Consider the following 16,404-nt stretch of genomic DNA (forward strand, 5'->3'; position numbering starts at 1 on the left):
TATTCCTACTCTTATTATATACAGTACTTTTATCTGGCAAAGGACAATAATCAATAATTAAAGGCTCTTACCTGATACCAGGATTAAAGTGACAGATGATTATCCAGTGCAGGAAAGAATGTGATTTTATTCCTCAGCATTATGCTGGGGAATAAAATCACATTCTTTATATAGATAAATATATGAGTGCATATAAACATATGCATATGTGTGTAAAATATGTATCTCTGGTTTTATATGTGAAAATATACATTGTATTGCTTTATACATATAATCTTAATATATTTTTCCCAACTGAAGCTTTGTAGTGCTCTCATTGTCTGCTAATTGACACTTCTTCATCCTCCTGCTGTCAGATACTATTAGCTGAGGGTATTCTGAGCCGTGTTCGGCCTGGCCTGGGCAGCTGAGATCTCCTTCCCGTGTTTCATGTCCTCATTCTCACAAAACTGGACAGCTTACTACATTCCACGTAAACATGACCTCTCAAACCTAACACTGGTGAATAGAGGAAAACAGATTTGTGGGTTCAGCCCTGGCTTCATGTTGCTGATGTTGCCTGCTCTTCTCTACTCTGGCATCTACTGCATTTGGAGGCAGTGACGCTTCCTGATCATTTAAAAAGCGTTTAAGAACATCAAATCTGTATTGTACAAATTTCTTCACTGTTCAGCTTCTACTGACTATCTTAACATACTCTTAACCTATCATTTAAATGATATACTATGTTCCTTAGCACACTTAAATGCATTTGTTGAGGTGCTGATTCTGGCTTTTTTTTCTTCATTTATCTTCCTATCCTACTTTTCACTTCTCCTTTTCTGTAAGTCTTTCTCCTTTCTGATGCTTGGAGTATTTTCTTTCTCTGCAAAACTTCCCCTTTGCTGTGATCAGCTCTAGCACAGCTATACATAGCTGCCACCACTTTCAAAATACTGCTTCCAGGCTTCCAGTTAGACCAGCTTCTCGGGTAGGGTCACAGAGAGGTTATGCTGCTTCTCAGCTAATCCTCTGAGGCCTAGAAACAGGTTTTTCAAGCAGAATAAATAACTCTGCTGAGCCATTACACTCATTGCAAAGTGTTAAATAGCTGATTTCAGTGTTTTTGTAGACAATGATGAGTGAATACTGCATTTTGTTTCTTTTTTTAGCCTGCTTTCCTAAGGAAACAAAGCTTACACAACTGTTCTGCCTGGCTGTCTGTCTGCTTGTCTGTCAGCCCCTCTTCAATAACTCTGAACCTGTTTGTTGATTTCAGAGTGGAATAGAGATCGCAAAGGTGTGCTGGCACTGAAGTTCATACATTTCTACAGTTTGGGAAAGGATGAAGTCCTAACACATGGCTCCTATGGGACAGCAGGCAACACCCATGGCCATTTGGGGTGGCAGTGACCATGGCATCAGAGTCCAGCCTGCAGGGTCTAGCCAGCCACCACATGGCACTCTCTGGGGGCAAAAAGACCTTGAAGAAGGGGGATGTTCTGGTGAGGAGAAAAATGTTGATGAATTGGGAAGGATGGAGGCCTGCTCTGTATGGGGGAAAAAGTATATAGGCAACCAAGTTTTGTTATAGCGGTTGTTTGTGGAACAAGTAGATTTATGACAAAGGAGTCAGCATGCAAAAAGAGTTTCCTTCACAAGACTCTCTCTCTTCACATGTATGCACATCAAAGACTCATGGTGCATGTGTATTCATTTTTCAGTTAGTTGGCTCAGGCTTGGGTTTGGGTCACTAGGTGCCACTGAAATACAAACAGATGTTAATAATATTCCAGCAGGAATGTTAGACTTCGTTCTTTGGTACCCAAGAGATGGAGCCTAGAGCTTGCAATTTTCAGAGTCCTCCTGGGCATTCAAGTTTCTGGCTCCTCAGAGTCTTAATCTTCTTCTCATCATTGCTACAATTTTCAGCTGTTTATCCTTGCAGGATGCTGTTCTTCAGATATCCAGTATGCAGATATTCAGTATTTGTCCTATGTCTCACTTTGTGCTGTGGAATATGAGATTCTGCAGCTGCTGGTTAGCAGACTTCATACTCTAAGATTTTAACATCTTCATGCTTTAGCCATGGAGGTCATGGTCTGAATTCTCAGTTGTCACTACTGATGGCAAATAAAGTAAATCATCTGATTCACGTGTTAAGCAATAAAGGTGCCTATAATTACAGTGTCTTGGAAAAACAATCATGGTGGCGGCTACTACAAACAAACTAGAGAACAAAATCTAAAAAGCTAAATGAATGCTTGTGAGACACTGCATTATTATATTAATTATTGGCTCAGACCAACTCAAGTGTGGAGACGGATGTGGGGGAAGGGACAGGTTGAATATCACAGAAGTGAAGTAGTGCCTTGTCCCACATGGCAGCCCCTGCTAGTGTCCTGGGGCAGCCCTGGAGCAGCTGTCAGTCACAGACAGCCCCGGAGCACACCCACACCATGCCACCTGGAACCCTTAACCCAGCCTCTGATTGGCTGGGACTTTAGTTTAAAGGGTAACACACAACCAAAATAAAGCATTCCACAAAGTGTTGACTTAGCACATGCTAACCCATACAACTTGGAAAGTCTAACCCATTAAATCAGAGAAAAAGAGAAAATTATATAGCTACCACTGGACAGTCCTGTGCAAATCCAGCTTCCACATGGCCAGATGGTAGGGCTCAAGTGAAGATAGAGAGTACATGTTGCTGTTTTTATTGCTCTGCCCCCCCTGTGGTCACCCCTCCCAGGTGGCAGCTGGAAGGTGTTCTGCAGCTGAAGACAAAGGAGGACAAGAAAGGATTTCGAGTTGGAAACCAGTGAAGGTTTTTGGTAGATTGGGAAAGTATTTGGTCCAAATCCAGGACCCTGAAGAGAATAATATGGTGAGTAGGTAGGAATGGTTTGAGTTCTGCTGTATCTTTGATTCCCTTGAGGCAATGAGAATATTATGTAGCAAAATTTTTACTGCATGTCATTTTCCCGTGGTATACCCTGACATTCCCCCTTACCCTGGCATTCGGATCCCTAGCATTGTAATAAGGACCCCCCAGAAACCTGGTTGGTGGGAGGGATGAGGGAGGTAATCTGGGTTATGTATTTTTGTTTAGGTTACGATACCTGGGCCTGCAAGATTACCAGCTCTAAAATGCAAGGTGGCCTAACTACTGAAAATGGGCTTATCGTTAAGGTTTGTACAAGGGGTACAATCACACTGCAATATCAATGGGCAATAGAGAATCTTGAATTCACCATGCCATTTTGAGAGTTCACCTTTCAAGTCCAAGTGTAATGCTTGATATGTTGTTATTAAATAAGCAAGGAATATATGAAGTGCTGGACCTCACCAGAGAAGAATGCTATATTAAGAGCCATGAGCGAAAGTGAAAGAAATCACTGACCAATCTGCGGGGCTACCCCAATAGAATTTTTACTGAACAGGTTGATTCCATGAACTTGCCCCCCTCACATCCTGTTTTACATCTTGCCTGCAATTTGGGACTCACAGGGTGGGAAATGATGACTTGCATAGAGTGGAGTTTCTATATTGACTGAACTCCTGTTTTTGCTTATTGAAATAGCAATTGCCCGCTACATGATTCCTCATATTCTTGCCTCTTTATCCTCTACTTTGTTACCCTTTAAACTTTTGCCAAGATCTCATTTTTTTTAAAGTTTACCAGTAAAGTACCCTCTGAGAAAATATATGCAGCATTTCTCCTTTGCCCTCTGTCTTAAGGTGTTAAAAGGACTGAAGGTTCTTCTAGTATGTCTGGAGGGCGAATACTGTTAGAGCCTTCTATATTTTTAAAGTGAAACTACTTGGTGAGCTTGTAGCTCAAGAGTTGGGGTCTTAAAATGCTGAAAAAAGTACTCATGCATCTGGCATCCAGGGATGAGAGTTGCTGTATCATATTTGAAATGGGTGGCTGGTGGGAGTGAATTCTAAATAAGGTGCCATCAGCTAAATAAATCATTCTGCCAGCAACAGATTTAGCGAGGCCTATTTCTGGAGGGTTGCACCTCATACTTGGATTCTCCATTGTCTTATATGGTAGTGACCTTGATCCAAGCTTTCCTTGAGGATGGGACATTCTTAAACTCTTTCCTTTTGAGTTTTTCTACCCATGGCTGTACTAAATCAAACAGTCCTAGGGAACACTTCTGGCCACTTGAATTCAATACTCTGTAGTGTCAAATTCTCCAAATGGTGCTTGGCATCATACTGACCTGTGCCTGTAGCAGTTTCCCAAATGGTTCCTGAACCACAGGAACAGTGTGAGAGCAAGCTTTGGCCAAGGCGATTTCCAGCAGGTAGTTTGCATTTCGCCACCCTGTTTAGGAAGGCAAGAGCATTTAGTACTACATGATATGGGCTGTTCATTGTCTGCTGCCCTTAACGGCGGAAAATGGTCCTCGAAAATTTTGTGTAGGAGTGTAGACATAGTCTCTGCTATCTATAGGAATTACAGCTTTTTCTCTGGACTACTGATACACTAATAGAGCTTTTATCCATTAACTAACTGCCTGTTTATACAGACTCATAGAAAATAAGCGTGTTTGAAATCCCTTCTCTGCTGTTAGATTTGGCTGGAAGTGGCTAAGAACTTCGAAGTTACTAGTAGGTGATGGACAGTGATGAGAAGGGGAATTCATAGACGTGCAAATGTACAGACACATTTGTGCATGTACATGTGCTTGCATAAAGGCTGCAGTCACAAACCTTTCCTAAGGAAATCAGACTAGAAATGTGGTGGACAAACAAACTGGTCAAATCTGGTGGAGTGTGCTCTGTAACCCATCTCGGTGGTTTTGATGGGATAGTAAGTAAATAAATAGGGTAAACTGTAACCTGGAAACCTGGCCTTTTGGCCCTCTACATTGCTCTGTCCGCTGGAATGACTTCAATGGAACTGAATTTTATGCAGAAAAAGGCCACTAAGAACTAATGCATGCTTTTTGAACACATTTGACTACATTGCATAGCAAGCAATCTACAACTGTGGCTGTGCAGAGATGTGCATGAGCTACCATTAAACCAGCTTGGGGTCCCTCATCAGTATAGTAACTCGAAGCTCGACACATAGTAGAAGCCACTTGAGTGATGGGGTATATTCTTGGTTGGTGAGCTTGCCCTGAGCTAGTGCTTATGTTAGCATATGCAAGGTGGCTCATACAAGGTTGGATCAAGGACACTGCAGTATGTTAGACTGGCCTACCCAGACAGTGCCAGCACTCGGCACAGTCTAAAACTTGTGTGCTGTTGCTGTTCATTTCCAGCCTGAAATACCCTTCTGCCCTTTGAAGTTGCAAAGAAAACCTTGAAAATATGATCTGTGCTAAACTTGGGTAGCAAATCCTCCTGAGTCGGCAAGCAACCGAACCAAAGGTTGCAAGCGGCAAGAAAATAGCTTGTACTTTCTGTAGCATGAAATCTTCAAGAGAAGGGTTTAAGAGGTCAACATTAGCAGGTTACATCTAGTCTCTTCAGTAGATATAATTTACATTCACAGCCTGAGTCTGCTGCTCATGCTTCCCTTGATATGCTATCCCTCCCTTCATCCTATTCCCCCAATGCCTGAATGTGGAATTGTTGATATGCTATCAGCTGGGGGTGGTTTATTTATCCTGCACAAGGAAAAGAAAGAACATGTGCACATTGTTTTTATACCTGGATTCTGAGGAATTTCCAAACAATCTGCGCTGAAAAAGAAATGTTTCCTCATGTATTTCCACAAGGACTGATAAAAATCCAGGTTTTTAATGATTTAGATGGTGATTATGATTTTTTTCTCACTTATCAGCAATCAACAGAAGACCAAAGTGGCAGCCTTAAAGACAGCGTGATGTAGCTAGCAAGGGTACAAGACATTACAGGCTGTCAAGATGGTATTGTTCAGAGCTGTCAAAATTAAAGACAATTTATGCGTTGTAAGGGCAGGCTAAAATCAAGGCCTTGCAACTGCAGAAGAACCTAAACATTATAGTAGTCTAGCTGCTAGAAATATCTCATTGACTGAATGTTAATGCATTTGTGGGCTTTTCAGGAGTGCACATTGAGGGCAGCAGAAAATGGAATGGAGTTTAATCTGGAAGGAGACAAGAAAATTATGTCTTTCTCTGTTAGAATCAAAGCCAAGGAGAATTTGGACACTTTCCATTACTTAGAACTGACTAAGCCTCTCTTTTGAATTTAGTGTAGTGTCTATTGCAGAGATGCCAGCAAAGCTATCCATCAAATGCTGGGAGCGAAAAAACACAGGTGCTCTCCTGACCCAGCTATTTATAGGAAAGGGTTGCAATTGCATGTGATACAAATGCCGCGGTTGTGTTTTTACATTTCAGAGCTCTAAATCCACCTCTTTGGCTGAAAACACAGCTCAAAAATGATAATTGGCTATCAGTTGTAGCTGTTTAGCAAAGCTGAAGAAGCAGGAATTAAATTTAGCTACAGGAGACTGGGAAAGGAGAAGTAAATTTGGGAATCTTTGTAGAAAACATACTGGTTTGAGAGAAAGATGGAAGGGCACCAAAGCATTTGCATGGTATGTTAGTGAAAGTATAATAATATTTTATCAAAACCTGTACATCCAGCCATATGCATATTTAGGATATGGAAAGTGCTATGGCTTCTAGATACAGACCAGGAATTGGATTGGCACATATTTCACTAAACTGCCCAGAAATTTTTTTATTTTTTTCTCCTGATTTCCTGAGGGAATACCAGGTAAACTGTTTTTTCTAAGAAGATTAATGTTGCTGTATGTTTCTGAAAGTTCTCATAATTTGTTAATTCTTGAGGCTAAAAATTATAATGAGTATGAGAAACATCTGGGATTAAATCAGAAACATTTGCAGAATACTGAAGGAATCATTTAGAGCTTTGCATAATGCTATGAACGTGTTGCTTCTTTTCTCAACGTGACTGCTATTGTCTCAGTTTCCATAATAATTGTTTCAATATATTTTTAACCACTTTTTAAAATAAGTCCAAACAGTTTGCAAAGCCAGCAACAAATTAAGCAATTTCAGATTTTTACCTCTCTCAGAAATCTTACAGCAATTCTGCTAAAACTGATGTGCAAACACATTGACCTACTTTGGCAGAGATCTCCACAAGAGTCTTACAGGAGTTAGAGTCTGCACTCTATTGTTAGTTCTTTCAAAATGCTTTAAGCAAGTGACTGATTGGTTAGAAAGTCACATAATCAGCTGTTAAATTGCTGATGTATAGAAAAAAGTGCGTATTTATAAAATGAATAAATTTTTAAAACCGAAACCCTGTCCCTATTCTGCATTGTGAGAGGGGTTTTGCTTGTTCAAAGGCAGCAAACTCTATGTCAACTACCTGCTCACCTGAGAAGTTGCTAGAAAAGACAGCATAAACAAAGGGTGTGGACAACAAATCCCAGGATATTCAGTTTTGCAGGAATACCAGAAATCTTACAGCCTCTGCCTCATCTGATCTAAGGAAACATAAAGAATTGAAATGGAAAGAGTGTCAATTTAGATTAGGTACTAGGAAAAGATTCTTTACTGTGAGGGTGGTAAGGCACTAGCACAAAGTTGCCCAGAGAAGTTGTGGATGCCACATCCCTTGCAGTTTTCAGGGTGAGGTTGCATGGGACTTTGAGCCACCTGGTCTAGTGGAAGATGTCCCTGCCAAGGTGGGGGGGTTGGAACTGGATGATCCTTATGGTCCCTTCCAACCCAAACCATTCTATGACTCTGTGAAATCATATCCCAGCAGTACTCCATTCTGTCTTGTGCAAAACCCCATCTTTCAGAAAGGAAAGAAAGCTTCAGGGAGCTAATAAGGTGACTATAACTATGCCCAGCTTTTGGTTGTAATATGCCACAGACAGCATTTAATCCTGTGCCTCTGGTTTCCAGTGAGCCCAGTACTGAGAAATGTTACTATAGGGAAGCAATGATGACTGGCATCCTACTGATGAAAGGCTTTTATTACAGAGCAGAACCGCCCCTGCCAGCGGGATGTTCAGGAGCACTGCCCTAGCACTGTTCCTATAAATAATGTGCTGTGACCATTTTACTCCTCTTGCTGAGCAGCATGGTAGAAAGTGAATGCCTACATCTAATGTACTATTTTTTTAACCTACTTTCCAAAAGATTTTAAATATCCGTGAGTGTATATTTCTCCCATTTTTTACTCCAAACCCCAGCAATTATATATATTTCTGAGCAATATGGGATTTTTAGTGTATTTGACAAAAAGATAGAGGTCTCAAGCACCTTTAGTTTGTACCTATGTGGTGGAGTAGAGAAAAAACATTGTAGTGTAATATGTACTCCTGATATGACATGAGGATGGAGAGAAGTGTTTAAGAGAAAGGGTGGGAAGCTATATTGCATAAAAGCCCTACAGTCATAACTCTCCTGAATTTCACAGACACACAGCCACAGGGAGCCAGGCTCTCCTAGTCCTGCTGCAGAGCAGCTTGCCACCCTGCATGGCAGCAGCTGCAGAGGGAGGTTCTATAGCAATTACTCGTACAACAGCATATGTGATGATGATTTTATAATACTGACGTAAGGTAGGTGGGGAGGTGACACACAAAGCCTCACACCTACCATAACATTGTAACATCTCTATGGAAAGCCAGCACCAATCATTCACAAACCCAGAGGCTGTCAAAATGCTCTGTATGTAATTCTCTGTCTGATAAGCAATGTGTACATTGCTATGACACTATCAAAAGTTCCTCATGCAAGTCATGCCATCTGGGAAGGGCAGTCTCGTTCTGGAGCAGGAAGGCAAGCCTGGCACTGGCTGTACATCCTGCATCCAGACCGTTTTTAAAGTACACTTAAATGCTTGCAAAAATTGTGCAATATTATCCCTTAGTACCTTAGTAGAAGAAAGAGTTCTGTGAACTCTAGGGTTCATTGGCACACAGTGAAACCCTGATACTGTGGGGTGCAATAGCAATCTGGGAAGATTGCGGTACCAAACAGAACAACGTCTCAGAAAACAGCTGCTCACCAGTTCTGGCCTGGACTCCTGTGGTTAACATCACGCTTCAAAGAAAGTTTAAGTAACAGCTTGGGCATAGGCAGCTGTCAAACACAATTTAAGTTCCTGGGTGGTTTTTTGTTTGGTTTTTTTTAATGCTTTCCTTCCATAGCAATGTTTCCAATTCATAATCGAAGATGAAAACCTTTTCTTAGCAATACCAAAACTGCTTTCATTTAGAGTGTGTCCAAAGCATCTGAAACAGATTTGAGTGAATCTGATGGGGTGTGGCATAATTTTTTTTTCTCTGATGGAACTGAGCCAAAGACATATTTTCAGGCAGAGCCCGTGGGTACCTTCAGACCCTGAGAAATTCATCAATCCCAAGATCCATCTGCTATCAGAAAAGTCAGTGTAAGAGCTGGAGTTGTTTTATGAGGGAGGGGCGCACAGAAGTCTTCTGTCTGGTTTATCCAGTGTGTCTCTGTGAGGGGCAAGCAGTAAAATGATATCTCATAGCTGTGAGAAATATATACCATCACATTGTATGTTCACAGTGTTTATGATGAATTACCTGAAATACACAGACCAAAAAATGCAGGATTAGGAAAAAAAATACTAATACCGGTTCCTTGAAGTGCTGAAATAGCACAAGATAAGCTTATCAAATGAAAGCCTAGCTCCACTGAAATCAGTAGGAGTTTTGTTTGGGCTTTCAGAAAAACAATAACTTCACTGTAAACTAGTTTATAGCTTTTACTTGGTAGGGACTACAAAGTGAAATTATATCTCTGTACAGTAGACAGGTATTTGCCAACTATTTTTGGGTTGGGAATAGAAAGAAATAAAATTTGCTCTGTTCTTTCCTTTCAGTCTTCTAATTAATTTCTCCTTAGTTCTACACTGTCTTCTTTTGCTGCAAAGAGCAGACGTTGAGTTGGGATTGTGTGTGTTGACAGTCCTGGCTTTAGCCTTCCTGCGGGTTGGCTGAGATCTAACAATACATTTTTTCCCATGGTGTTTTCTGTCACATATTTTTTTAAACAAACACTATTCTGTCAGCTATAGAGGACACAGGAAAAGATGTGCTGTAAAACAGCAAACAAAAGGCAATTTCAGTTTCAGAGTTTGCAAGATTATATAATTATACTGGCAACTCTCTTTTTCTGTAATCTCTTTATAAAAGGTATATTCTATTTATTAAATGTGCTATTCAAAGGAATAAAGGCAATTAAGGGTCATTTCATTAAAAAGAATGACTCAACTTACCTTTGGCCACAGAAGCATAAGCTATACTGACATTTTACAGAGTCACTGCCAACAGATCTGGACTTTGACTTCAGTCTAGCGGAAACGGACACCTGAAAATGAGCCCAGCTGAGCATCTACTTGCTGACACATTAGCTGTGAAAACTCTGACAAACCTGCAGAGCCATATGATGTCACATGGCAAATATTTGGTGCCATCACGCATACTATGGTTCTTCCTGTTCAGGTAACTCATTTTTCCAAGAGAATAGCCTTATGGTGCGATTGCTGTTGACACCGATGGTCTGAGCTTGTTCCCTTTGAAATCAATGATATAATTTCTGTTGTCTTGAACAGAAGCAGTATGGGGCCAGGAAGCCATTGAGCTAAAACACCACATACTGCTTTGAAAGTTAAGGAAGCGTTAAGGTCAGAATAATAACTTTCATTAAGTATGACAAAAATCAATACCATTTGCACTGTCCAGCTATTCAGCTTGTTGTACATGCAGATTATCTGCATCTGGTTATCACACTTCATAATCCCAGCCTGGCACTGACTGAAAAAGTGCTTTACAAAACATACAGCCCAGGGCAGAAGACTCCATAAAGTCAATGTTTTTACTGCTTTCCTTATTGATGTAACAACTCTCTTGTCATGTAGATTTTCTTTTCTTTTTTTTTTTTAAAGGAGGTGAAAAATAGGTGATAACTTAATGCGGTGCTTGCTGGTTGTCCATGGGGAGGCATAAACTTGATCCAGGATCTGGAATACAGCCAAGAAAACTGCTGAGAAGATGGATCCTTCGTATCACATGCTGAAGGTCATTGTGGGACCCATTGCAGACTTGTCTGTGGGCTCTAGCTCCATCTCTGTAGGCACCAGTGTCTCCCTATATAGGAACCACTGTGTTAGACACCAGGAATCAGTACTGTCAGCTTTTCAAGTGAGAGAAAGGTACTTGCAATTAAAAACTGCAGACGTGGTGAGTGTTACAAAATAAAAAAGAGATGGGGCAGTGGATGAAGGAACTGTCCTGAAAGAAACACTTGGATTCCTGCCACCCATAGACCTATCAGAAACAAGCAAAAAAAATCAAGAATAGGAACAGAACTGAATCAAGTCCTACTACAACAGGTCTCTCTGTTGGGGTGGTAGCAGTGCATCTCTTGTCGTTGGTCCATTAGCTTGCATGCTGCTCTGATTACTGATGGCATCAACATTTTATTCAGGACAGTGCGCATGCAGGGAGGAGGGAGGGTGATTTTGCTTGCTGCAGCTTGCAGGAACGCTCTGGGTCTTCATATTCCTGTACTGCAATCCATTACTTCCAGAAGAAACATTGGACTTATTCACAAGCATTTGCTCTTGGGCTTGCGGATTAAAGGTGGCTTGCAGGTCCCTACCCTTTGGCCTGCTTCTTGAAAGGAAAGAGGCACACTGCGTGCTGTAGGCTAATCATATGTGCTGGACTGATGCAACTGGCACTGGATTGCAAAGGACAGACTGGCCAGGATGGAGCTGGCTCCTCCAGCAGCAGCCGTTATCCCTGTAGCTCCGTTTCTGATTGCATGGCAGCAACCACAATCTCACCTCATCTTTCTCCTCCTCCCCTGCAGCACCCCAGACCTGACCCCTGGGGCTGATGAGGAGAAGGTGAGGGCTTGCTAGGGATGCAGGGGGAGAAGGTCAAGCAACTCCAGGTATGGATTCAGGAGGGAGAGGGTGCATTGCAGAGTGGGAATGAACAATCCCAAATCCCAGGTCCAGCTGCTGGCTTCTGAAATCAGACTCCTCCCTAGTCAGGAAGGTCAGCAATGGACATCATTGTTCAAATTACAGTGACAGAAAACCTAGTTAAACACAAGTGATGAGAAAAACCTGGTGGGAGGAGGTCAGAAGGAGGAACAAACTTCTTAAACTTACTGGACAAAGCCTGACTGGCAGTTTCCCTGCTTGGCCCAGTGTAAGGGAAAAGGTGCAAGATGTGCATCTCCTTCCAGAGGTCATGTTCTTAAGCAGTCTTTTGAAAGGATTTACACAAGCTGAATAGCCATATTTTATTTCTCTAATAATACTAGTATTTGTAACGAACTACCATAAAACCCGTAGTATAAAATACTGTGGCACACTACTCAGGATTCCTCACAGCAATGAGTGTCCACGTGACCTGGTTACGTTTTTATGTGCCAGGAGCCTGGTTGCTGTAGGAGGTATTAAATAACAGTGAACATAATGAAATGTTATAATGTATGAGCCTGGATGGATGGGTCATTTCCAAGCAGACATCCCATCAGCAGCAGGATTAGGGCTTCTAACAGGCTCTATGTCACAGGGCCTTTTTGCTCTCCTGAGCTTTTAGGTAAAGTAGCTTTTTAATTGCTTCTTCCTCAGGCACATTAGAAATTTCTTAGTGCATATGTCTCTTAGCTGAATAGGTTGGTACTTGGCCAACCTTGGTCATAGAATTTTATTGAACAAACCTCATGCTGTTTGCTGCAGTAAAGGGTGATCATTGCCGACATATATTATGTAGTAGAGGAGTTGTCGTTCAAACACTGTGTTCAATAAAGGTGACTGAACAACCATGGCTACAACATTGGCCTAAATATAAAACCTATCTGTTGCAAGTTTCTCTTTTTCTACCTAGTGTTGTAAATTATGAGATGGAGTGTAACATTTATTTTACAGGCCAGAAGAAAAATAACTTAAATAATAATATTCATTATTAAAAGCCCTCCCGCCATTTTTCATTCTTTATTCAAAAAACAAACCAACAAAAACAACAAACAAAACAAAACAAAACAAACTCCCAAAAACAAACAAACAAACAAACAAAACCACCACCACCACCCCCCAAACTATCTGTTATACATTGGTCCCACCAGCATTATGTACTGTCTGACCATGCAGCACAGCTTGTCTCTGACAGTTTGGTTCTAAGAGGATTTTCTTAGTAGATGGAAAATTCCTTTGCACCTCAATCTAGAGGAGTTCAAGCCCCCAGTGTCCACATCACAGAAGACAACACAGCTCCATAGGTGGTCCAGTGTTTGTTCTTGCTGAATATAAACCACTCTGCTACATGGGTTCACGGAAGCAAGATGAGGATGACTTTAAAGGCTTGGGGTTTAGGAACAGAGGATGTTAGGACTCCTTTTTTGCTTTACCCAAAATTAAATGCAATGCTTGATCCTGGGATCAAGGACCTGAACCTCAGGCTCTCCTTTCCTATGCAAGTTCTTTGCTTACTGGTGTTATTAAGAACATACCTCCATGAGTTATGCCATTTCTTATGTAATCAGCAGAAACAGACTATTTTCTCAAGGTCATTAGTTGCAATAGAGCCCCAATATTCAATGGTTTTGGGCATATGTTCATTTAAGATAGAAGAAGTATATATTGAATTACTCCTTTCCTAATTCTAGCTCGTAGAAAGTGAACATTCAGTTCTGAATTTGAGGAAATCAACAGCTTTGTAGTCTAAATACAAGCCAAAGTTTTATCCATGATGTTGACCAGAGTATTTTCCATTAGCTTTGGTACAAACCCAGAACTACTCAGTTAAGATGCAGTGATTTCCAGTAGAGTTGATTTACACAGTTTTAACCAATATCTGTCTCCATCTCAGTATGCCACACAGCTGAACAAATGTTGCTGAAACACTGTTCTGCAGGAGGCTGAATATCCTCTCTTCCAGTGGAAGGTCCAGCCTGCTGCTCACTGCAGTCTCCAAGAAGTTTTCCATGGCTTCAGGATGCACTGGAGTTGGCCAAGAGTCTGTTCCTTTTAAGCAGCAAACTGGTTTAGCTAGCACAACCAGCGCTTTGCAGACAACTCAGCAATTATGGGATCATATAGCTACAGTAAGAGGCTGAGCTGCAAATTACTGTAATTATGAATATTTCTGTTGCAAGGCAAATTTACAGCCAGATATGTCATGTCAAAATTATTTTATTTTGTGGGTAATTCTAATTTTTGCAATACATTTCTAGAACTTAATTTTCCTGTTAAACAGCATTTTAATTTGAAGAGTCTATTACAGTGGTTATGGTGGATTATTGTTAGAATTTGGAGGCAGATTATGAAATGCAAACATGCTAAATCCTTGTCCCAGACACAATAGCACAGTTGGGAATGGTGATTAATATCTTTATAAGGGTATTGGACAGTGTCTCAGAAGAGATTGAGTTGTCTCCAGTTCCTCCCATATACCCAGATAAGGCTCCCTCTGCAATAAAAGAGAAGAGATAAGCACCTCCAGAGAGCTCAGCCTTTAGGGGTGTTCATCTCAGAAAACAGAAGAAACATGGAGTTGGAGCTCTCCCAACATGTGTACCTGGCTTTAATGCCAAAAGCAAAGCAGTGGGTCTTTTGTATGACTTTGAGTAAGTCACTTTATCTCCCAATATCCTTTTTTTATTTAGTTCTTCACTGTATAGAGGAAAATACAGAGAGGTTTTGGGACGATACATTCAGTGATGGCATTTTGGTTCCCAGAAACTTTGTTACAATCGTCTTGTTCATTAATAAGATGACAATTTCCCAATCATTTGTTTATCACAACCTAGTGTCAGGTAATCTACATCACTGCTACCACCTCTAACCTTAACTCCATTTTGAAAACAGTACAGACTGCAAAGTGGCAGACTGCAAGTTTAAGTCTTGTGGAACATATCCAGGTTCTAGCCATGGGACCAGTTTTTAAGTAGACTTCCCTATTTCCAAAACTTCCCTATTTCCTCCTTAAGGAGGCTTAAGGCCTTCAAAGCTTAAGGCACTGCCCAAATGTTACTGAAGGTGATGTGCAGCAGAGCACAGCCTGTCTTCAGAGGATGGCATGAATGAGTTTGTGGCCTTTCCCTGACCGGTCTCTGATTGACATGAGGCAAGTGCAGCAGCTTCACCCGACTCTGTGCTCAGCACAAGGCTGTGACCCAGTGCCAGTGGAAAGAGCTGTGACCTGGGGCTGCCCAAAGCAGGAATGACCTATTCACCTCTGTCTTCGTATCTAGTTACATTAGGCTCCTTAGGAGGAAGCCAAAAAACAACCCCCCCTCTTGCCAGCTTGTTCATTAGCAGTTAATGGAACAGGCTTGACTCTGTTTCCCCCACAGCTGCCTCCCCTTTTGATTGCAAGGGGCTTGAGGCATGCGTGGCATGGAGGGCCAGGCTGTGAGGCAGGCTCTTGGCCAGTCCCAGGTGGAACCAATGACCTGGGCTGTTTTTTTCAAGAAACAGCCACAGGCTGGGGCCATAGGTGGGAGTTGGCTGCAACAGGGGCTTGTTGTGTTCCAGGGCCTTGTGCTGCCAAGATATGAGCAAGAGGTGCTACGATCTTTCAGCCCCCTGACCTGGTGATAGAAGATACTTCTACCCTGTATACCAAAAAGTTTTGGTCTCAGCAGTCATCATTGTGATACTCAGGAGCTCCCAGGTCTAATAGCCTGTCCCTGAGAAATAAAAACTTTCTCTCCTTTGTCTGTTGAAGATGGAGCTGGTGAAGAAGTGGGGTGAGGGGGAAGTCTGTTTTTCTGCTGGCTCAGGTATGTGGCAAAATCTCTCTTCTAAATTTCAGGTGCCTGCAGATAGATCCAGAGCATGAGAGTGAAGACTCGGACCAAGATATGTAGCCATTTCATAGAGCACCACCTTACTAGTTCACAGGTATTTCCTGCAGCTTGTGTTGTACTCCCAGATTATTTTCACGTAACTCATCTAGACTTTAGAGTGGTGAGGCACTGATTCTGACCAAATGGTCTGCAACGGGATTTTCTCCTGGTAAAGTGTTTGTCCCCAGGCCAATAAAAATGAAGCTTTTCTGTCAATGGCTGTACAGCCAGTCTTCCCAGGCAAAGTCATTACCTTACAAACAAACCAGTGGGTGCCACTGAACACATCCTGTTTCTAAGGTGCCATTAGCAGGATCCTGCCCTTGAGCCTTTATTTTAAAAAATAATTTCAGTCGTTTCATTCCCAAATGTAGAAGCATCCAGGAAGCTTTGCAGTGGAAATGGCCTGTGCTGGGTCTCTCTTGCCTTTCAGAGATCTGTTTTGTTCTAGCAGCAATATTGTGAGACCCTTGTGACCAGGCTGCTGGAGACAGAGGGCTCTAACAAGTGCAGCAGTGACTGGAAAGAAATTACTTTTCAGACACTGAAAGTGTCTTAATGGAGAGAAGAGAGTAAAATGGTATAACAA

The 16,404-nt window shown here is 41.7% G+C and overlaps 2 long non-coding RNA genes across 2 annotated transcripts; both read left to right on the top strand.

Annotated features, from left to right (window-relative positions):
- Positions 1 to 10,268: 10,268 nt before the first annotated feature.
- LOC135406893 (uncharacterized) lies at positions 10,269 to 13,001 on the top strand. Its single transcript, XR_010426553.1, has 3 exons — positions 10,269 to 10,450; positions 10,561 to 10,632; positions 10,894 to 13,001. It is a non-coding gene; the product is annotated as an uncharacterized LOC135406893 (long non-coding RNA).
- Positions 13,002 to 13,003: 2 nt separating this feature from the next.
- On the top strand, positions 13,004 to 16,031 carry LOC135406894 (uncharacterized). The gene is made up of 2 exons (XR_010426554.1): positions 13,004 to 14,069; positions 15,782 to 16,031. It is a non-coding gene; the product is annotated as an uncharacterized LOC135406894 (long non-coding RNA).
- Positions 16,032 to 16,404: the final 373 nt, after the last annotated feature.

The sequence above is a fragment of the Pseudopipra pipra genome, chromosome 2, assembly GCF_036250125.1.
Source record: "Pseudopipra pipra isolate bDixPip1 chromosome 2, bDixPip1.hap1, whole genome shotgun sequence".
NCBI lineage: Eukaryota > Metazoa > Chordata > Aves > Passeriformes > Pipridae > Pseudopipra > Pseudopipra pipra.